Source organism: Echinops telfairi, unplaced genomic scaffold, assembly GCF_000313985.2.
Source record: "Echinops telfairi isolate 266 unplaced genomic scaffold, ASM31398v2 ScPeMD7_7424;HRSCAF=8462, whole genome shotgun sequence".
Taxonomy (NCBI): Eukaryota; Metazoa; Chordata; class Mammalia; order Afrosoricida; family Tenrecidae; genus Echinops; species Echinops telfairi.
This window is the reverse complement of record NW_022111324.1, coordinates 58,035,477-58,059,698: the sequence shown is the minus strand read 5'-3', so window position 1 is coordinate 58,059,698 and position 24,222 is coordinate 58,035,477. Positions and strand designations below refer to the sequence as shown.

The following is a 24,222-nucleotide window of genomic DNA, read 5'->3' as shown; positions in this document are numbered from 1 at the left end:
TATAAATGCCCTTTGCCTCCTAGCTCTTTCCTCTATTTCCTTTGGCTTTCCTCTTGTCCCACTATCATGCTCCGTCTTCATTTGGGTTTCAGCAATTCCTCTTGGTTACATTAACCTTGATCACGCCCTACCAGGCATCCTACACCCTCCTCACCACCGATTTGGATCACAGAAGTGAATTTTTTAAGCTTAACAAATGGCACCTACAGAAAATCTGTAGTAAATATCATTCTTTTTTTTGGGTAAATATCATTCTTAATGATAATATTTTAGAAATTTCGTTTTAAAACAGGCAAAACATGCCTATTACTGTTGCTTCCTTTTAACATTTTACTGGAGATATATTTTAGTATAATTCTTCAAAATAAGAATAAATATTAGAAATTTAAAACTGCTATTATCAGATGATATTATTTTACATTAAAAAGTCCAAGAGACTATACATATTATTTGAGAGAAAGATACTTCAAAAATGTGACTGATATAAAATCTATTTACAAAGGCATTAAATTCTTATATATTAGCTAAATAATTGTTAGAAAACATATTTATAACAGCAACAACAAAAAGATGCCCAGAAATAAATCTAATTGATAAAGTACACATTTATTTGGATAAAATTATAGAATTTTATTAGACATTAAAAATACCAAAGCAAATTAAAAACTATGATGTTTATGGGGGGTAACTCACTGTTGTAAAGAGGTAAATAATCTTTAGTTTAACTACCATTCTGATCAAAATTCCACCAGGCTTTTTCACAGAACTTAACAAGCTGCTTCTGAAATTTAAGTGAAAGAGGAAAAGGACTAGAACAGCTAAGAGAAGCCAATTGATTGGTCAAGTTCCAACCAGCTACAAAGATTTACTACAAAACTGTAATCAGTAAGACTGTGTAGATCAAGTGCAAGGACAGTCATGGATACCACTGGACCGGTATTGAGAGACCCCCAAACAAACTCTGGAATACATGTAAATTTAGTATGCAACAGAGATGACACTGCAGATTCTGGAAACAGGTGGTATTATATAGAAAATGGTGCAGAAACAAATCTGTGCCTGCATAAAGAAAAACTAAATTTCTTTGCCAGGAATTAGTACTTAAAGGTGAGTAGAAAACACTTTTAGGGGAAAAAAATTAGAGAATATTAATGCAGGGAAGAATTTCTTGGACAAAACACACCCAAAAGCGCTGATAAAACAAAAGACTGTTATATTAAAATGAAAACTAATGAACTTGTGCCCATCAAGAGGATTCATTTAAAAAAAAAAAAGAAAGAAAAGCTGGGCCATAGACAAACCATAAACAGGAAGAATACATATAATATTGTGAAGATTAAAATTCTGAACATAGATAAATGCACAATATATATAAACCCCCTTCCAAATCAATAAAAGATAACAATCCAACGGAAATGGGCAAACTATACAAAATGTACATTTCACAGAAGACAATGGGCACAGAATGGCCAATAAACACATTAGTAGTCTGTAAACGTAAGTTCAGACTCCATGGAGATATCAATACTCACTCTATTGACCAAAAATAAGAGGTATGGTATTACAAAGTGTTGCCAGAGACATGGATCACAAAAATTTTATAATTGGTAGTGAAAACTGTTATGGATGAGTTTGCTATTGCTGATTTAATAAATTACCACTCCCCCCAGCCAACACAAATGTATTGTAACTCTGGAGGTGAGAAGTCTGCATTGGTTTTATAGGGCTACAATGAAGGCATCAGCAAGCCTGTGTTCTTCTGAAGGCTTGAGGGGTGAGTAGAAGATGGAAGAAGAGTAAAGAATGATATAATCATATTGGTAATGTTCTTCTGTTAGATGATAGGTTTATGGTACTTTCATCACTATACATTATAATTTTTATATATGATGCAAATATTCTTTTTTATGTATAGAATATTACACTAAAATTACATTTAGAGAAGAAAGCTGATCGTCTATTTTTGTAACATAAGCCTACATACATTCATTTGGGTCAGTGTGTATTCATTTATTTCCAAGTATATAGAGAAAAAGCCAAAGAATTACCATGAATATTTCCTAATGATAACACTCCAGGGTAGTGGAATAAAGAACACAGCGGGACATTTTTTAATCTAATTGACTTCTATACTTTTTGCATTTTTTTCAAATCATGTATGCTATTTGTACTTTTGTTAATGTCAAAATTAAATAAGAGTCATTAGAACTCTAATTGTAAAGTTTTGTCTATTTGCACAGTTTTCTAGGCATTTTAATTTTGAAAAGAGAAAAGGATGCTATGAGCTTGGCATCATATTACAACTGTGTTAATTATTTCTTGCCTTATAGTGCTTCAAAATTTGCTATAGATTTTGTGTGCTTTAATGAAACAGAACAGTATCTTCTAATAACCAAGGCTTGTTCTTATGTTTAAGTTATTCTCAATTACCTGTTTTCGTTTTTCCATTTATTGCCTTTCCCGCTTTTCTTTCTCATTTTTGTCATTGGTTGCATCTAAAGTTAAATGGAAAAATGAACATTTTATCTCTATCATTAAAAATAAATGTATTGTCCAATGAGGTTGAAAATAGCACAGTTAAGATTCATTTTTAGTTAACTATTACACTAGTTTGCAAAAACTTGCAAGATACAAACGTTGAATAAAATGCATTAAGTATAGAAGTATCTCAGTCAGACTCCTCATATTTATACAAAAGCTACACCTGGAAAAGAGAAGACCGAAGAAGAATGGAAGCTTCAAGTTTAAATTACGTGCTGGTGAAGAATACTGAATCCAACAGACGACCAAACGGATGAACAAATCTGTCTTGGAAGAAGGCAGCCAGGATATTCCTTACACATGAGGATGTTGAGGTTTTGTCTTTTCTACTGTGATAGATACGTTTTTGTATCAAGTTAGTTGGGCCAGGATTCTCAGTGGTTCAACAGTTAAGACCGAGTAATCCACCATGATGTGGCCTAACACTATGTCATTAATTTCCTCTATAATGGGATCTGCTGTGAGCAGCCAATCAGTTTTAAGAGTAGGGTGGGAAGCAACATCCTTATTCAAATCACAGCCCTGATGCCATCGACTGAAAGGAAGCTTCCTTGGATATGTGGCCTGCTTCCACTGTGAGGTGATGCTGTGAAAGAGCTTGCTTGCTTTTTATTGTGTCTGTGTCTGAGCATGTGGCTCACCCTCCAAGGTCTGGTTCTCTGGATGTGAGCTGGTGACCTGCTGTATTGCCTGCCTTTCCTGGAAGTCATTAGCAGCCTGCTGCCTTATCAGCTGACCTTGGATGCATTCACTTCTGCAGCCACAAGCTGGACATTTTCCTTTTGATCTGAGTTCATCAGCCCCCACAGCTACTCAAGTCAAGAAAAACCTCCAGCCTAAAATCTGATACATGAACTTGGAACTCGTCTACTTCTACAACTGTGTGAGCCATTTTCTTGATATAAATACACACACACACACACACACACACACACACAAACACACAAGCTTCACTGTTTTGGCTTCTCTAGAGAGACCAGCCTAAGACATTTACTTAGACTTAGGATGTGTTATTAGAAGGGTCCAATCCTTAGGGAAGGACATCATGGTGGATAAAGAAAGGATCAGCAAAAGGGAGATCCTCAATCAGATGGACTGACATAGTAGCTACAACAATGGATTCAGATATAACAATTGTGAGGATGGTCCAGTCCAGGACCAGACAACATTACATTTTGCTTTCAAAGATCACTATGTGCTAACTCACAGGCACCTGAAAATCACATTATAAATATGTGGCATTTAAGAACCTATCTGGAGGATAATATTCCTATGGGACCACTAAGTCTAACCTCTAATTAATCTAGAAAACATAGGTATTATGCTTATTATCAGGACTTATATGCAACTACTAAATACTTAATTGGGAAATATTTTTTAAGTGAACTGAGTATGTTAATGAGGAAATAGAAAAGTAAACAATAAGCTTGCCAGTATAGTAAAAAGTAGAATATTAGCCAAGGTGATAGTTAGTTTTTTTGTACCAACATGGCACCTGTAAGAAGATATGGGTGGAGTTTAGCTGGTCAATAAGGTCGCAGCCTAATGACCTTCCTTGGAACAGAGATAAATAAATGGCTCTCTGAAGGCTGGCCTGCCTCTCTCTCTCTCTGCCTTCACCTTCCCATTGAGCCACACTGAGACCTGTGTGAGCCCAGTGATGTGTCCACCGCCATTGGATCCACACAGCTCTGCACCCACCGGCCTGTAATCATCCTGCATTCTACATCATTGCATGTGGCTGCGTGAGTCTGAAGAGGGATGTATGGACTAGTATAGGACTTATGGACTTGAGTTGGACTGGGCTGGGATGTTTTATTGACGCATGGCTACTTCACTTCTTAATATAAAGCTCTTTCTTATACATATATGAGTGTCTCTGGATTTGTTTCTCTAGTCAACTCAGCCTAACATAGCCTATTATGCCACAAGAAGAGACAATAGGGAGCGAAAAAGAATAAACCCTCAAGGAGTGGACTGACAAAGTGGCTGCAACAATAGGCAAAGACAGAATAGATGTGAGAATAGAATAATGTCTTGTTCTGTTGTACATAGGATGGTTATGAGTCAGAACTGACTGGATAACACCTAACAAGAACATATGAGGAAAGTATAAAAATTGACACGTTAATAGAAAAAGAATGAGAGTTATAAGTGTATTTATTGCTACCAAATTAGCTAAAACTAAACAAAACTAACCCAAGGTGTCTGTCACTTAACATCTATGATAATCAAAACCAAACCTACTGGCACCAAGTCCATTTCAACTCGTAGCAACCCTACAGGACTGAGGCTGCAAATGTGTACAGGAGTAGACAGCACCCTGAATCCATGATATGTTCTATGAAATGACATTATGTGACTTGAACACTGTGTGAACACCTACAGTATATACAAGCCATATTTATACTTGATAGCTAATCCCCATAAGCCCTATTTAAACTTTATGGGAGCCCACTAGAAAAAACCAAAGAACGATAGTCACTGTACAGGAGTTAGGCGGGGGTTGTGCCTGCAGCCAGATCAGAAGTTTGTGCAGGATTGGGGAGGGGGGGCATACAGCGGACACAGAGAGGTGGCCAATTTGCTCTTTAACACACTTCCTAATCATATTCAGCTGCTGCTGGAAGCTGGGGGCTAGAAACTCTCCAACATCCAGGGCTAGCCAGTGTCCACAACTCTATGACAGTGGGAATGGGATTTTCCTTGGAGGCCTACTCACTCGGTCATGTTTGGGGTCTTTAAAACCATTGTTGTTGTTATGTACCATTGGGTCAATATTGACTCATCAAGACCCTACATACAACAAAACACCTGGTCCTGCACCGTCCACACAATTGTTGTTATGTTTGAGCCCATTGTTACAGCTACTGTGTCCATGAATCTTACTGAAGGTCTTTCCCATTTTTTCACTGCCCCTCTACTTCACTAAGCATGATGTTGTTCTCCAGAGACTGGTCCCTCTGTACAGGTTCACTTCCTCATTTCTAAGCAGCACTGACAGTTTGTTTGTCCAGGATCTCATGATGTTTTCAAGATTCTTCATCAATACCATAATTCAAATACATCAATTCTCTTTTAGGCTCCCTTGTTCATTGTTCAGTTTTCACGTGCATTTGAAGAGAATGCACATACCATGGTTTGGGTCAGGGATACCTTTATCCTCAGAGTGATAGCCTTGTTCTTTAACACTTTAAAAGACTTTTTTTGCAGCAGCAGCAGCAGATTTTCCTAGTGCTATACATCACTGCTTCTATCAGTCTTGATTGTGATTCCAAGTAAAATGAAATCCTTGACAATGTCAATCTTTTCTCACGATATTGTCTGTTATTCCTGTTGTGACATTTTTCATTTTTTAAATGTTGAGGTGTAATCCATACTGAAAGCTATAATCTTTGATCTTCAGCACTAAGTGCTTCAAATCTTCTTCCCCTTGAGCAAGCAAAGTTGTATCATCTGCATATTGAAGGCTGTTAGTGAACCTCTCTCCAATCTTACACTGCATTCTTCTTCATATAGTCCAGTTTCTTGATTTATTAGCTCAGCATATAGTTTAAGTAGGTATGGAGAAAAGACACAACCTTGTCACACAGGTTTTCAAAACATGCAGTACCCACCCTGTTCTATTTGAAAAACTGCCTCTTCCTCTACGTATAGGTGTGGGATTCCAGCCTCCACAATCAAACGGGCCCAAGCGACGATTGTGTAATTGAGGGGTAAAATTAAAGAGACATCAGACAAGATAAGGCATGCAAGTGCTTACCTCTGGGACCGCCATGAGTTCAGAAGCCAGGTCCATGCAGAGAGAGAGAATATATTTCCAGCCAAGGCTTACATACACTGGGGGGTGGGGGGGTGGGGGGGCACAGGTATCATATACATAACCTGCCTGGGGCAGCTAAGGGGAAGTGGCTGTCTTCGGAGCCTAGAGAGCAATAGCATATGCCTGCCTCTGTAGTGAAAGCCGCTGGCTAGCTGGCAATCAGCCATGTGTTTGTAAGAGTTAACTTCAAAGCAGCACAATTATGGGAGGATATAGTAAGGAACAACGTTAATTATGAGAATGTGATTGGGACTCATCTCCAACTCACAAGGGTGAAGGTCTTCCTCAATCCCAGAATCCCACCCTGCCAGGCTTCTTTATATATCAGAATAAAGGATTCATCCATATACACCCTCTTCCTGTTCTCTGCTTCCCACATACAGGTTCCTCAGGGGCACAATGAAATGTGCTGGAATTCCCATTCTTAATGATGTTATCCATAATTTGTTATGACCCACATTTGTTATGGAACCATAGATATATAAAGCAGGATATTGCCCAAATGGCTGTTAAGTGACATATATCTGTAAATACAACAACAATAATAAAGGGAAAATCAAGGTAGAATGAGATAAGAGTAGTTACATATTGCTACTCAATAGATTTGCTATATGGTGACTGCCTTGGTATTGTTGTTAACTCTCATCAAGTTGGTTCTGACTAATAGCAATGCAACAAAGCACAAAAGGATGGTCCTGTGGCATCATCACAATTGTTCTTATGTTTGAGCCCCTTGTTACAGCCACTGTGTCAATCTATCTTGTTGAGGGCCGTTTTCTTTTTCTCTGCCCTTCTACTTTACCAAGCATGGATATTTTTCTCCATGGACTGGTCTCTCCTGACATGTCTAAAGTACATGAGATGAAAAGTCTTGCCATCCTTGTCTCTAAGGAGCATTCTGACTGCACTTCTTCCAAGACAGATGTTTGCTCTTTTGGCAGACCATGATACTTTCAATATTCTTCCCTAGCACCAAAATTCAAATACATCAATCTTCCTTATTCAATGTCCAACTTTCAAATGCATGAGACAATTGAAAATACCATGGCTTGGGTCAGACACACCTAGTCCTCAAAGTAACTTCCTTGCTTTTCAACACTTTAATGAAGTCTTGTATAGCAGATTCAATGCAATGTGTCACCTGATCAATGCCTCCACAATTGATAGCTCTCTGGTCAATGGTTGTGAAACCAAGCAAGATAAAATCCTTGACAACTTCGATCTTTTCTCTATCTATCTATGATGTTACCTATTGATCCATTTGTGAGGATTTTTGTTTCCTTTACATTGTGTGGTAATCCATACTGAAGGCTACAGTCTTTGACCTTGATCAGCAAGGGTTTCAAGTCCTCTTTACTTTCAGCTAGGTAGTGACTTCTGCATATCAAACATTGTTGATAAGCCTTTCTCCAATCCTGATGTCAAATTCTTCTTCATATAATCCAGATTCTCTGTTTATTTGTTCAGCAAATAAAGACTGTATACATATGGAGAAAGGATACAACTCTGATGCACACCCTTCCCATTGTTAACCATGCAGCATTCCCTTGTTCCCTTCACATAACTGCTTCTTGATCTATGTGAGTTCCTGATGAGCGCAGTTGAATATTTTGATGCAGGAAGTGTCAAAAGAAGATGGAAGGTCAAAAGAGAGATCAAATGATAGTGTTTGATTTTAATGTAACTACATCTGTAATAATACGCTTTCCAATACACTCTTCATGACAGCAAGGATGTTCATATCCCTGCTCTGTGGTCAGAGAGGATTCACCAGAGGCTTAAGGCATGTTATTTCCCCTTCACGTTTTTTTAAACTGAAACATCTTTAAAATGTGTCAAAAGGGAAGGGGAAACAGAAGACAAGATCTACATATGGCCTCCTCCCTCGGGGACAGACAGCGGAGAAGTGGGTGAGGGAGACATTGGATGTGCTAAGATCTGATAAAATAATAATAATATATAAATTATCAAGGGTTCAGGGGAGTGGGGAGTGGGGAGGGAGGGGAACATGAGGAGCTGACACCAAGGGCTCAAGTGGAAAGCAGGTATTGTGAGAATGATGACGTCAACATATGTACTAATGTGCTGGACACAAATGATGTAGGTACGGATTGTGATGAGTTGTATGAGCCCCTAATAAAATGATTATTTAAAAATAAATAAATGTGTCAAAAGGGAAATAAAATGATAAGGAATTACATATTAATCTAACTATATGTGTCACAATTGACTTTACAATTCTGATAAGAAGGCTTGACTATGGTCAGAGGGGATTCACTGTACGCATATTCCATGTGTGGACCAACCCTGAAAATGGATTTGATCTCCCCCTTTTAAATGTGTTATAGTTTTTAATATTTTCTGCTTTCTTTTTGATTGAGATGTTCCTATACTTTACTTTGTTATTATTGTTGTTTTTTTGTTTTTTAATGTTTTACCATATATGGAATCCAGGAAAGATAAATCTAGAGAGAATAACTGGATTGATGGTTTCTTGGGGGTTTGGCAGGGAAAGTTGGAGAAATGGGGAGCTGATAACAATGAATACAAAAGAAAAAAATGTTCTAAGATTGATTATGGTGATATTGTACAACTCATTTTAATCTCATTGAAATACTGAATTTTATGATGTGTGAATTATATGCCAATAAAATTGTTTTAAAAAGGGAAAAGAATACATGTGTTACTGTATCAAAAATAACTGGTTGATATTCAACCATTTCAAGAGGTAGCATATGATCAAAAACTAATGGTACTGAAGGAAAAAAAGTCCAAGCTGCATTGAAGGCATTGATGGAATGCCAATCAAAATGTCTCCACATGCTGATGATGCACTAAAAGCACGCCCTCCTCTATGCCAGGGAATTTGGAAAGTAGCTACTTGGCCAACTGACTGGTAGAGATTCATATTTTTACCCATTCCAAAGAAAAGTGGCCCCAGAGAATGCTCAAATTATAGAATAGTATCATGGAAGTCACTGAAAGAAAAGTGTTGTTGAGGATGATCCAACAACAGCTGCAGCCCTACATTGGCAAGGAGCTGCCAGATTCAGAAGAGGATGTGGAATAAAGGATAGCATCACAGAGGTCAAATGGATCTTAGCTGAAAGCAGAGAGAATACCAGAAAGACTTTTACTTGTGTTTTATTGACTATGCAAAGGCAGTCGACTGTGTGAATCATAACAAGCTATGAATAGCCTTGAGAAGAATGGGGATTCCAGAAGTCTTCATTGTGTTCAGGTGGAACATGTGCCTGGATCAAGAGGCAGTGGGCAAACAAAAAAGGGAATGCTCAGTTTCTGATTTTTTTTGTTCTCCCTATTTTTGGTTAATGCTACTCTATAAGCTTCCCACTATCCATGCTGGAAAGACCATTACTAACTTTCTCAGCTTCCTCTACAATTCAAACATGAGCATGTGGTCTAGGCCCAGTCAACCAATGCCTAGGAGCCTTATGACATAAAGCCGCAGATACAGTGAAGAATCCATTCTAGAAATATCCAGTGTCTTGCAGTAGCAGTGGGAGTGATAAGCAGTGACATGTAATGGCATTGGTGGTACAAGTTGAGCTCTCTCGGCTCAGTAGTGGCAGTGCAGCAGGGCACCCTCACTAGACTTAGTTCTATGGCACAGCTTTGTCTGTGGTCCTGGCTGCCAGCTTCACTTTGCTTTGTCCATATTCAAGACTATTTCTCTAGGTTTCTTGGAAATTCTGTGTTACTCAATATTCCTTTTAATAACTTTTTTCCCATTTAAATCCATCAGTCAGTTTCCTTTGCTTTCAAACAAAAACTGATCAGTTCACTGATTAAGTAAAGACATAGGAGCATATTGCTGAAAAGAATCAGAAACTAAAATGTTAATATGTTAGCATAGGTGATTTCTTTAGCTTGTAGTAAACCCTCATGACCTCTATTGCCCTTCTTTTACCTGGAAAACACCGTACTCATCATCCACCTGTCAATTTCACTATATTTTCAACTCTAAGGCCTTTGCTTATCCCCTGGTCAAGCACATGCCAGCTCATGTCTGCATCAAAGTAGACAATTGTTTTTAATCACCTACTAGAATAACAACAGCTCCCTGAATGGAATTGGTCCGAATCAGTGAGGTTTTTTACTTGTATTCTTTCAGCTACCAGGATCATGCCACTGCTTACCATGATGCCCAGCACATCATGAAGAAGCATGCTCAATAAACAATGGTTAAGCAAGAAGTTATGTAGCAGGCTCAATAAACTGTTTCTCTAAATCATCCGAGTGATCCATGCAAACGCCTTAACAGGTTGATGGACATACCTTCACAACTTGAATCTGTCTGGCTTTCTGACGAAGTGCAAGAAGAGGAAGGAAATATACCGTCATCCGAAGAGTGAGACGCTGTTGATTTGTGGCGGGATCGTTGGTGGTTTTGTTTTGGCTTTTGTTTTTTCTTTTTTGCTTGTTTACCTTAGAGAGATACAAAAGGTAACAGAATTGAGCTCTCAAACATTAGCAAGATATGGAAAGCAGCGAACGATAATTAATAACATACTCTAAACTACCTGACAGGTTTAAATGAGATTACAAACTCCTTCCTACCTCCGTATCTGCCGGCGCCGGCATCTTCTGGACTTCTCTGTGTGGTCTTTTTATCCATGGCTATTAAACCTGCCTGCCATGTCTACAAAACCAGAATAGTGACAAGTTATTAGAGAACTTAAAAATCAAAGCGATGTTAAATAAAATGGAAATGGGTTGTTTTAAATAATGAATGGAAGGAGGGCCAAGTATTATTTATATTTATTCACAAAGTGGTTTTATACCATTAATACACAACAGTAAACATTTTTATTTGTCCTTTCACACAGCTAATTTTGAGTAGCCGTTAGCACAACAAAAACGGAATGTGTTCATAACCTTGATAAAAATCTTATTAAATAAATAAATAAACAAAACAAAAAAATCTCATATAAAGTAAAAATAAGAACCATTTATAGAGAACTTTGCTTTATAGTCTTTCATAGGTTCCCAAACTTATTTGATCTACAGCCCCATTTATAGAAAACAATTGCTCAGTGCCCCATAGCAATGAAAGACTTCTGCAGCACAACCCATGCTCCAGGATAAAGGGTAGGTATCTGCTGTTGCAGCCCCCTGGATCATTCTAGCACTCTCCACAGGGGCAGTATGCCCATTTTGGGAAACCATGGTCTGAATGAACAGCCATTTGGTCTAGATGTAGTGACACTCTTGGGTTGCATTATATCACACTGGGTTTTTTGTCGAGGAGAAACACTAGTCAAGGACAGCCAGCTATCCTTCACCTCTGGGGTCTTCTCCCTGCTCGCTGTGGCACATCATCCCTTATTTCCTTCTTGGGCTCCGTTTTTCCCTGTCACCCTTAATGGTAGACCATTCTAGGGCTCAGTCCTCACCTCGCATAATCTAGTCCAGTGGTTTCTGAACTTCAGTACACTTAAGAATATGCATAGAATGGGGCTTTGAGAATACATTATTCTTTATCCTTTAGAAATCTCATGTAATCTTATGATGTCAGCAAGAATATTACTTCTTCAGTGCTATATTTGTCTACAACTCCAAATCCGTCCTCTAATAAACACTTACTTTGGAACATGTTTATAAAGAGCATTTGCATTGGAGGCTCTTACAGTTCTTATAATAATTCCTATATCAATTGTATCAAGCACATTTGTACATATGTTGCCATCATCATTTCCCAAAGATTTTCTTTCTATTTGAGCCTTTGGTCTCAGCTCTTTTTCCCCCTCCCTCCCCGAACCTCCCACCTATGAACCCTTGATAATTTAGAAATTAAATTTATTTTCATATTTTACACTGTTTGCTGTCTCCCTTCACCCATGTTTCTGTTGTCCATGCCCCTGGAGGGGGGTGGGTGTTGTACGTCATCAATCATTGTGATCTGTTCCGCCTCTCCCCCCCTTCTCCACTTACCTTCCCCCTACCCCCATGGTATCGATGCTCTCATTAGTCCTGAGGGGTTTATCTGCCCTAGAATCCCTGTGTCAAGAGCTCTCATCTGTACCAGTGTACATGCTCTGGTCTAGCCATATTTGTATGGTAGAACTGGGGTTATGATAGTGAGGAGGAGGAAGCATTAAAGAACTAGAGGAATGTTGTGTCTTTCGTTGGTGCTATACTGCACCCTGGCTGATTCATCCCTTCCTTGTGACCCTTCTGTGAGGGGATTCTTCACACTTTAAACTAAGCGCTTCTGGAGACCCTGTCATTTCTTTCAGTTTCAAGGTGACGACTATGCACCAACCTGACTAGAACATAGTTCTCACTGGTTTGGCAGATATTATGTAACCATTCCCCAGTGTGCAATCTGAAATGAGGTGCCAATGAGCTGAAAGGAAGGCTTCCTTGGAGTACGGTCTATATTAAGCGGTGGAATTCAGCTGGTTCTTACTGGTTGGGCAGAAATGACACCTAACTTTTGGTTGTTCAGCAAATCGGTTGTTAAAATGGCAACTGTAGTCAGGGTTCTCTCAAAGATGGGCAGCCACCCGGTGCGTAAATCACAAATTTACATTTCTTTACTCATTTTTAACATTCATCTGTGAAACAGTGTATTCTAAGCACTCATAGCAATGCTCATTCCATCCACAGGTATAAAAATTAGAGGGAACTATGCTTCTAATATTTATTCATTTCATAACACTCTTTATACCTTTGATAAAATACTACATTTTTATTTCTTGTGTTTGTTACTTCAGAAAACAAACCCATAGAGAACCAATAGAGAGGTCTGCGGGGCCAGCCCCAAACCTAGTTACGTGGCCCCTCACCTCCCCCCAAAGAATGCACTATAGAGGACAGCACTGAAGCTACAGCTCAGGAGAGGGGTGCGTCTGATCAGAGCACACAGGAGCAAACTAAGAAGGAAAGAAAGAGAAACAGAGAGTGGAACACATCATGGCCCACCAAGCCCCAAGGATGATACTCCTGCTCAGAGCAGACAATGCACAGAGAGGACCACAGGGCCAGCCCCACCACCAGACACAAGGTCCCTTATTGACCCTTAGTGCTACAGAGGTCAACACTGGAGACACAGTGCAAGAATTGCACCCGATCTGACCCCACCACCTCAGGGAGAAACACTAAGGGCATGCAACAGAGCAGCAAGGGGAGCAAAGCAATGCAGTCCCCGAAGAATCCCAAAAATAGATTTCAGGGACAGGGGGAGTCAACAAATCTGGCGACAAGGGAACAACAAGTGATCTAAAATCAATGGTGAGGCAGGTATAGGATGCCTAGTGGGGCTTGATCAAGTGCAATGTAGTCAAGAATTAATGAAAGCCGAAAGGTCAAACATGATAGTGGAACAAGAGGAAAGTAGAAGGAAATAGAGGAAAGAACTAAGAGGCAAAGGACATTTATAGAAGTCTAAATACAGGCATGTACATACGTAAATATATTTATATATTATGATAGGGAAATAGATCTATGTACATACATTTATAGGTTTAGTTTTAAGGTAGCAGACGGACATTGGGCCTCTACTCAAGTACTCCCTCAATGCAAGAACACTTTGTTCTAATAACCTGGCATTCTGGATGCTCACCTACCGTATCCAACACAATTACTGACGACAAAATGGATGCATAAGCAAATGTGGTAAAGAAAGCTGATGGTGCCTGGCTATCAAAAGATATAGCATCTGGGGTCTTAAAGGCTTGAAGATAAACAAGTGGTCATCTAGCTGAGAAGCAACCAAGCCTACATGGAAGAAGTATACCAGCATGTGTGATCAGAGCTATCAGTGGGATCAGGTATCGAAGACCCAGAACAAAAAAATCATATCAATATGAATTAAGGAAAGTGCAGAGTGGAGACCCAAAGTCCATCTGTAGGCAATTGGACATCCCCTTACAGAAGGGTCACAAGGAAGAGATGAGCCAGTCAGGGTGCAGTATAGCACCAATGAAACATACAACTTTCCTCTAGTTCTTTAATGCTCCCCACCCACCCCTGACACGATCATGATCCCAATTCTACCTTACAAGTCTGGCTAGACAAGCGCATGTATACTGGTACAGATAAGAGTTCACAACACAGGAAATCTGGGACAAATAAACTCCTCACGACCAATAATGAGTAGTGATACCAGGAGGAGAAGGGGAAGGTGGGGGGAGAAAGGGGGAACTGATCACAATGATCTATATATAATCCCTTCCCAGGGGGATAGACAACAGAAAAGTGGGTGATGGGAGACAGCTATCCATGTAAGACATGAAAAAATAATAATTGATAAATTATCAAGGGTTCATCAGGGAGGGAGGGTGGGGGAGGAGAAAAAATGAGCTGATACTAAGGGCTCAAATAGAAAGAAAATGTTTTGAAAATGATGATGGCAACATTTGTACTAATGTGCTTGACACAATGGATGAATGTATGGATTTTGATAGAAGCTGTTAAGAACCCCCAATGAAATGATTGTTTAAAATTACCTTATGCTCCTCGGGGTGATTTATTATGATCTCTATCATAAAATAACGCTGTCCCTAAAGTGAACCAGAGGTATATATAAAGCATAGGTCTATGAATGGATTTTGGGCTCACACATACCTCTAGCCCAATTTAAGAACACTTAAGTCATGAATAGATTAGCAATGTATGGTGAAGATTGTGTCTGGCTATCAGAAAGAGTAGCATTTGGGGTCTTAAAGTCTTGTCTTCTAACAAGCAGCCCTCTAAGTGAGGCATCAAGAAGTCCACATGGAAGAAGCACACCAGCCTGTGTGATCCAAGGATTGTAAATAACACCCATATCCGAAGGAGCGAATGGTATCATAGCTTAAACTGTGAACACCTAGTTTGCAGAAGGCTATGGATGACAGTGGAACCCCGAAAGGCATTTGCAGGAACCCCATGTAGACCAAGTCTCCAGTAAATCCACCTCTAACCATAGTGGAGGCATGTAAATAGGCTTGCTGTCAGAAAGAATTTTAAAGTCAATTACGGCAGATGTAGTAATGTTGAAATACATACCTTATCACTTTATCTCCCTTTTGGCCCATTTTTAAGTCATTTCAATTTTTAATATATTCTACTTTCTATTTGCCTGAGTTTTTTCAATGTTTTGTTCAGTCACTATTGTTGAGTTTTGTTTGTTTGCTCCCTTCCTGTTTGTATTTTCTATGATTGTCTGTATATGAAATCTACTATAGGTAGATCTACAGAGACAGTAACCAGGTTGATAATTACCTAGGGGTACGGCAGGGGAGGATGGGGAGAAATGGGGAGCTAATAACAATGAGTGTAAGAAAACGTTCTGAAGTTGATTGTGGTAATGATTGCACAAATCTCCTTAATATTATTGAACAATTAAATTGTATGATATGTGAAGTATATGCCAATAAAACTTTTAAAAAGAATACTTTAAAAATTTTTAAATAAAAGACACATAAAGTAAAAAGTGCCAACCGACCAGAGGGTGACACACTGTCACTCACTTCAGTTTTGTTATGCCGTAATTCCCACGAGATATTATGAATTATGTGATTCCTGAAAGTCTTCAGAAAGCTAAAAGTATTGTCAGAATAATTGCTGTAAGTTAGCAGTAGAAAGGAGTTTTTAAAAAATGAACATAATATGTTGAGAAGTTGCCTGTTTCTAACCTATCAAAAACAATGATTGTCTAATTGGCCTACCGCTAAAGGAATGGGATCCGACTTTACAGTGAGAAGATAGTTAAGGATAAATCACACAGCAGATAATGCTCAGATAAAAGCAAAGAATACTGCAAGTGAGGGTGCCAATAAAAAATATGAAGATCTTAAATTTTTCTTTAGGTATTATTAAATATTTTCAAACTCATAACAATCTAGTTTTGTGTGCCTTTTATTGTTACTTAAGTATTAACTGTATGAAATAATAAGCTATTTTTCAGTAAATTTTTTTTTACTTAAAATGGTCATTAGGACAGCAAGCCAATTATGAAATTATTTTAATCCCACCACTGGTTTTAACCCATGACTAGATTTTTTGTGTGTTGTGTGTGTGTGTGTGTGTGTGTTCAGATTGAATGTTTATTCCAAGGCTTTCTTTTATTAGTATGTGAAAATAGCATTCCCATAAAATAAAAACTTTCCATTTCTGTGATTTCTAGGGATCCTGAATTAATGTTTGATACAGCCTGATTATAGATGAGGGTGGCTGAATGTGTGCAACCACGTCTCTTTTTATTTATTAAGGTTTGGGCACTTACCAGGGATGCAGAAGGTTATTCCAGGAGAAAGCAGCCTGAAAGGCCCTAGCTGTGTGTACACGCACAGCTGCAGAAGAGGCACACTGTTCAGAGAAACCACTGTTGCGTGCTTTATGTGAAGCCAGTGCTATCAGGTCTTGCCTAGCCGCAGCCTGCTTCAGATCCCTTTGATCAGGCACATTCTACTTCCTTTTTATAACTGTGGCTTGGGAAAAAGTTTCCAGAACAAACTAGTTTCCCATTCAGCAACTGTTTACAAACTAGTTTTTCCCATTCAACAATTTACAAAGCAGATTTTGATTTGGGACATTAGTTACAATCCCCCCGATGCAACTCTTCCCACTTCCTCCCCGGCTCCCCATTTCCATTCCCCCATCTTCTCTGCCCTTTCCTGCATTCTGAACTTTGTTCTGGGGCAAAAGCCTCCCATTTGGTCTGATATTGATTGCTTTGAGCACATCGTCCGTGGGTTCACTGTCAGCCTTGGTGGCGTAGTGGGTTTCAGCAACTTGAAACCACCCACTGCTTTTGGGAGAAATATAGGGCTTTCTACTCCGGTTTCCAAGAGTTACAGTCTTAGAAACCCACAGGCGCTTATGAGTCAGAAGCAACTTGGTGGCAGCAACCTGAGTCTGGGACTTGATAGGCCTGTGCATTGCTTGGATGAAAGGTGATCTCCAGGAGTGGTTCAGTGGTTCAGTTTCAAGTTTGCAAGGCCGCTAAGGGTCAGCAGTCTAAAGAGATCCACCAGTCTCTATCAGCGTTTCTATTAGCTTTTACCTATTTTTAAAAAGGATTTTTCTATTGTTTTTATCTGGTTTGGTGTCAGGATAATGCAGGCTTTATAAATTAGGAAGTTTTTTTCTTCTTCTAAGCGTCTGTATGTAATTGGTATTTTTTTTTTTTTAACTGAATTTTTTTTTTTTACTTACAAAGTTTTATAATATTTACTGGTTCCTAGAATGAAGCAAGCACTTCCTGTCTTATAATTTTCTTATAATATTAATGTTGTTTCAAGTAGTTTCAACTGGCATAATTTCTTTAATACTTGGTAAGACTCACCAGTGAAATTCTCTGGGGCTGATGCTTTATGTTATTGTTGCTTTTAGCTATAAACCCAATTTCTTTAACAGTTATAGGACTATTCTACTTATTAGTACCTTCTTAGGAGACTTTTGACAACATCACTGGGTGAGTCTTGGTAGTTCATGTCATCTGAATTATTGAATTTATGGATATAAAATTGCTTGTAGTATTCCATTATCCTTCTTAATGTCCGTGGGGTCTGATGAGACTTCTTAGAGCATTTAAGTTAGAAGAATGTTCTAGAACAATTTAAAACTAAAGACAAGGTAGAGAAAGCTTAGCTACAGCAATATAGACCTCAAATCTTATCAGTAACTCCTTCCTGTTTTCAATTCCACATCCAGGTACATATCAAGTCCTTTTGATTTGTCCTTGCCAATTGTTATTGAAATTTCCCTCCACTATCAATAGGCACAGTCTTTAACATTTCCTACCTAAATTAGTCCAACTGCCAGTCTAATTCATTGTTCCCACTACTTCCAGACTTATGTACCTTATTAAGACTTCCAATGATTCCATACTGCCTTTTACAGTTTAGTTCATTCTATCTGCCTTTTAAATTTAATTCATTCTATGAGACATGTACGTTTCAAGGGCAGTGTCAAGAAGCCACTAAAATTGTGAGTAGAAAATGTATGACTGTGAATTGTATTTCTAGGGCAGGCTCAATAACTTCGATCGCATGTGCAAAAGGATGAAAATGTGCTAGGGGAAATCTATGACCTAATCCTTGTCTCTGTACCAAGAACACACGATTCCACCTCAAAACAGTTCCCACCTGAATACAGTGATCATTTTTACTAGTGTTATCGGCATATAATTCACATCATACAATTCAATCGTTATATAAAGATGAGTTGCGCAATAATCATTGCCACAATTTTAGAACATTTTCTTCTCTCTTGTACTAAGTGTTGTGATGTTCCCATCCCCTCCAATCTCCCCCTGCTATGTCCCTAAGTAATTATTAATTTGGTTACTGTATCTATCGATTAACCTCTCCTGAAATTCATATACAGAAAATCACATAAAGTAAAAACAAAAACCCAACAATGACAAAATAAATCAGAACCTTCTGAGTCAAAACGGAATCAGAAAATATTAAAAGCTGTAATAAATTTAAAATGGGATATCAAATGATGTTATATTTGAACTTAACTACATCATCCATAATCAACTTGACAATGCTCTCTGTCTGATAGCAAGACCATTCACGTACCTTGACTATGGTCAGAAGAGAATCACCAGAGGCTTAATCTATGTGGGGACCCTGCTAATGCCTTTTGGGAGACCCTGCTAGCCTTTTGGGGATCTACTGTCATCCATAGCCTTCTGCAAACTGGGGGTTTAGAATTTAAGCTCTGATACCATTCCCTCTTCCAGATTTGGATTTTATTATTTCCAAACCTTGGGTAATACAGGCTGGTGTGCTTCTTCTGTGTGGGCTTAGCTGACTCCTCACTTAGATGGTTGCTTGTTTGAAGACAAGCCTTTAAGGCCCTACACACTATTCTGATAGCTGGGCACCACCACACTGCTATAACACCCATATTTTCAGTAATTTCTTCAAGATCGTAATAGAGTGATCATTTTCCTCTGAGCCTAAGAATCACGTAATTTTAATGATCGCACTAAACTTATTTTATAGCTGAAGAAACAGGTCCAGCACTGAATTGATGTCATTAGTCATTCGAGTAGAAATTCAAGAATAATGTACTTTCTATGCAACTCTTGGCAGTTATCTGCTGGGCTTTGTAGTCTTTTTATGAATGTCTTGCCTCCTTGAGGTCAGAAACAAAACCTCTGAGCTCTTTGAAAACCCATTAGCAAGTGTCATACCCATTCTCCTGGCTAGTGATAATGAGGGCTGCCCTAATGAAGGAAAGGGGACTGGTTAGTGGGTTCCAGTTAGGGGTACATATTTTAAGAAGTATTGAGCACATTTTTGGAAGCAAATATTAAGCTCAGTGTGTAGCTGATAAAAGTGAACACTCAAGGGCCAGCGGGAGGTCTGAGAAGATAGTCCTCAGGGAAAACAATTCCCAGCAACAGAGACACACTAGACAGCATTCAGAGAAACTTGAGAAGAACGGAGTGAGGGGGCCTCAAGAAGGTCATGGACACCTGAAATTCAATGACAATGGAAAATTTCCACAAACTTTTTGAAGCCCCCCTTCTGCCGGTGGGTGATGCCCTTTTACAAGATATTGGAGAGAGAGAACGATGAAGTGCTGGAGTCGGCTACACAGTAGATTCAAATTTCAACTCTACCCTATGTTCCCTTGGGCAAATTTTGAACTTTTCTGTGGCCCCCATTTTTCTGTTTTGTAAAATGTGAATAATGAGTGCAACTACGAACAGATTATTCGGAAGATTAAATGAAACAATGCCCGTGAAGCGCTTAGGTCAGGTACACAAGGTGCTCCTCCTTTGTTCAGTTTTGCTACGAAGGGGACTTAAGAAGGGACGTTCAAATTGTCCCCAGTAGAGATTTCTGTTGGAAGAGGAAGACGGGGAGATTCGGCGCTGGGAGAAGTGTGTGTCCCAGCTTCGTGCTGTGGACCGGGAGGCGCTGAGGGCAGTCACTCGTGAGCCCCATTAGCGGACGGGCCTAGCTTCTGGGGTGACCCGGAGGACTGGGAGCGGGCCTGTTTGAGCTGCTGCGGCGGTCATTTCGAGTGACCAGGGACCAGAGAGAGGTATGAGGGAGTCTGGCGGCGCAGCGGGTTAGGCAATGGGCTGCGGTGCTGACCCACCGGCCACTCCTAACCGTCCCGGACACACTCTAGGTTTCTGGATGAAAACGCTGAGTGGGAGTCCCCTGGGTGGCAGTAAGTTTGGGGGTGGGCAAAGCGGGGAGTAACCGCCGATGCTGCCGTTAGCAGTCTGCCCTCTCACTTTTTCTAGCCCCAGCACCGGCCGGGACCGTCACTTACTGGAAACAGCAGGGGAACAACCTTGAGGAAGGGGCTCGAGATCCCCAACCTGAAGCTTGGGCGGTGACTGCCGCAAAGCCTGACGCCGGACCGCGCGCGCGGACGCCAAGGGCGGCGAGGCCGTGCGCATGCGCGTCAGCGACCGGAAGCCCCTGTCGCGTCACAGACGGGGGCGGGGCGAGACGGGGGCGGGGCGAGACGGGCCAGGGCGGAAGCGGCCCCTCACGCCCGGGCGACTGCTCCCTGGCCTGGGGGCGCAGTGCCACTTCGCCGGAAAGTTCTTGGTGTCGGTATCTACACGTGGTGGGAAGAAGCCCAGTCCCTGAGATCAAATTCTTTAATGGCAAAGTCTTCCTGGGGTCTGTGTGTATAAAATAAGCCGCCCACATTCGATGATAACATTAACAAATGGAGACTTCTCATTCAGTTATAACGTGGTGGTTTCTGTCAGTCTTCCCCTGTTCTTTCTTAGTGTTTTGCGCATTTCAGGCTTTTCCCTATTTTTGTTGCTATTATAAAGCACATCCTCCCCACCCCCATGGTTCTGTATTATGGTACCTTAACACCATCAGAATGCTCTTTAGAAGCGAGGATGGTAACACCTGTCTCACCTACTTTGGACGTATTATCAGGAGGGACCCGGAGAAGGACATGGCGTTTGACTAGGTGGCAGGTCAGTAATACAATTTTTAAAAAGGAAGACCCTCACCGAAATGGATTGTCAGTGTGTGCAACATTGGGCAAACACAAGTATGAGGATGGCGTAGGATTGAACGCAAGGACACTGTGGCTTTCTTAGGGTCTCAGGGAGGAGACGAGCCAGCCAGGGTGTAGTATAGCACCAATGAAACATACAATTTTCCTCTAGTTCTTTAATGCTTCCTGCCCCCCTCCCCCCACTATCATGATCCCAATTCTACCGTACAAATCCGGCTAGACCAGAGGATGTACACTGGTACAGATAAGAGCTGGAAATACAGGGAATCCAGGACAGATAAACCCCTCAGGACCAATAACGGAGTAGCGATACCAGGATGGTAAGGGGAAGGTCGGGGGAGAAAGGTGGAACCGATCACAATGATCTACATATATCCCCCTCCCTGGGAGATGGACAACCGAAAAGTAGGTTAAGGGACACATCGGTTTGTGTAAGACATGAAAAAAATAATACTAATTTATAAATTATCAAGCGTTCATAAGAGAGGGAAGATGGGGGAGGGAGGGGAAAAATGAGGAGCTGATACCAAGGGCTCAAGTAGAAAGAAAATGTTTTGAAAATGATGGCAACATATGTACATATGTGCTTGACACAATGGATGGATGGATGGAGTGTCATAAGAGTTGAATGAGCCCCCAATAAAATGATTTAAAAATAAATAAATAAATAAATGAAGCCTTCCTTAAGGGTTTTGTTTTTAAATTCTTTTTCTTTTGTAATGGTAAAATATATATAATAAAGTGTGCCGTTTTAACCATTCTTAAGTGTATAATGCAGCGCTGTTAACTGCTTTTACAATATTGTGCAACCATTATCACTATTTCCAAAACATTTCTATCACCCCATTTTGCTCTGTACCCATCAAATAATAACTCATCACCACCTCACATCAGCCCCTGGAAATTACCACTCTGCTTTTTGTCTCCAAAAATGTAACTGTCTAGATGTCATTTATATACAATCATACATTACTTGCCTTTTTGTGTCATTTATTTCACTTAGCATAATGCTTCCAATGTTCATCCATGTCAAATTTTCATTTGTCTTGCAAGAAGAAGTTTTAAAAAGTATTGCCACTAGGTTCCCAGAAGGTCTGGTGGCATAATGGGTTATGCACTGGGCTCCTAACCACAAGATCAGCGGTTCAAACCCACCAGTTGTTCTACTGAGAAAGATGAGTGTCTCTGCTCCTATAGAGATTTACAGCCTTGGAAAATCACAGGCACAGTCCTACCTGTCCCACAGGGTTTCTGTGAGGGAATCCATGCAATGACCATGAGTACTAAGGTTCCTAGGCACCCGTTTTTGGTGAACTCCTACATGTTTTCCACAGCAGTGTTGTGCTTCTAGATTCCCCCCACAATGCATGAGGCTGTTTCTCTATACCTTGACCATTCCTTAATGTTTTTTAAAAACGCATCTTTAAAAGCATTCAGGAGTGATGCCTTTTTAATGGATAGATATTTATCTTCCCTGGTTATTAATCTAGGAGTTTTAGCTTTGATTTTTTAATTTCTTCTTCAGACAATAAGTTTATGTTTTCCTGGAAAAGTATCCATTTTCACTTGCCTTTTCAAATTAATTACAAAATTAAACATTTTGCTGACAATTTTTTAAAAAGTTAATCTCAGTTTTGCACTTGGTTTTGTATGCCCTGTTGGAGTGTTTTTTCCTTGGTCAGATTTATGAAACCAGCATTTGATTTGTTTGATTTGAGTTTTTACTAATGTACACCATTGTTCATGTCTTTCTTATACCTTTGGGTTTATTTTGTTCTTTTTGTAGAATCTTGAGTTGAAAATTTATTTTTTTAATGTAATATAAATTATTAAATCATGTAGACGGTTGCCGTAAAGACCATAAGGAACACCTATGAGCTGACTGCCTTCCTACTTAAACATTTCACTATATTTGCTTCAAATTTTATGTTGTACATTTGCTACCTGATAAACGAAGAAAAGGTTAAAGTTGTCAAGGATTTTGTCTTGCTTGGATTCACAATCAGTGCTCATGAAAGCAGCAGTCAAGATCAAAAGAAGTATAGCCTGAGGTAAATCTGCTTCACACTACTTCTTTGAAGCATCGAAAATCAAGGGTGTTACTTTGAGGACTAAGGTGCCCCTGACCCAAGCCATGGGATTTTCCATTGCTTCACATGCATGTGAAAGTTGGACATTGAATAAGGAAGACCAAAGCAGAATCAGTGCATTTGAATTGTGCTGGACGAGAATGTTGACGGGTCCACGGACTGACTGCTAAAAAGACAAACAAGTCTGTTGGAAGCAGTCCAGCCAGAGTGCTCCCTCGAGACAAGGAGAGACTTCCTCCCTCCCAGAGAGACCAGTTGAGAGACCAGCGCCTGGGGAAGGGCATCATGCTGGGTAAAGTGGAGGGGAAGCAAAAGAGAGGAAGCCCCTCCATGAGATGGATTGACCCGGTGGCTGCCTGCGCACTGGACTCAAACATCGGAACAGTTGTGCGGATGGCCCGGGACATGCAGCGTTTCCTTTTGTTCTGCATCGGGTCACTACATGAATCAGAACCAAATCAATGACAACAACAACAACAAAATCTGTAAGGTAGTGGATACATGTACTCATCACACACACGGGAAGACGTCAACCTCAAAGGCCATGTCTGTAGAGGTCATTCCCAGGAACATAGTCTAACAGCTTCCAATTTCCATTCTGAACCATCTTTTTCCAATGAGGCAGTCTCTCATACTCAAGCCAACTCAAATGCTTTTGAGGTCCTTGCAACAAAAGGAAAACAGAGAACCACTTGCAGTGTAAGAATGTGGGCGTGGGACGGTGTGGGACATGGACCTAGCATACCTTGTCTAATGGAGACAGGAGCTACTTAGCCTCTTGAGGAGTAAATGTGG

General features: G+C 40.0%; 1 long non-coding RNA gene across 3 annotated transcripts in view; it reads right to left on the bottom strand.

Moving 5' to 3' along the window:
• The window catches only part of LOC123522577, a 44,865-nt gene extending 24,161 nt beyond the window's left edge, over nucleotides 1–20,704 (bottom strand). For all 3 annotated transcript variants that reach the window (XR_006680825.1, XR_006680824.1, XR_006680826.1), the window contains exons 1-3: nucleotides 20,621–20,704; nucleotides 10,946–11,027; nucleotides 10,664–10,813 (exon numbers count right to left, since the gene is read on the bottom strand). This is a non-coding gene — a long non-coding RNA (uncharacterized LOC123522577). The remainder of the gene's footprint in view (nucleotides 1–10,663; nucleotides 10,814–10,945; nucleotides 11,028–20,620) is intronic.
• Nucleotides 20,705–24,222: the final 3,518 nt, after the last annotated feature.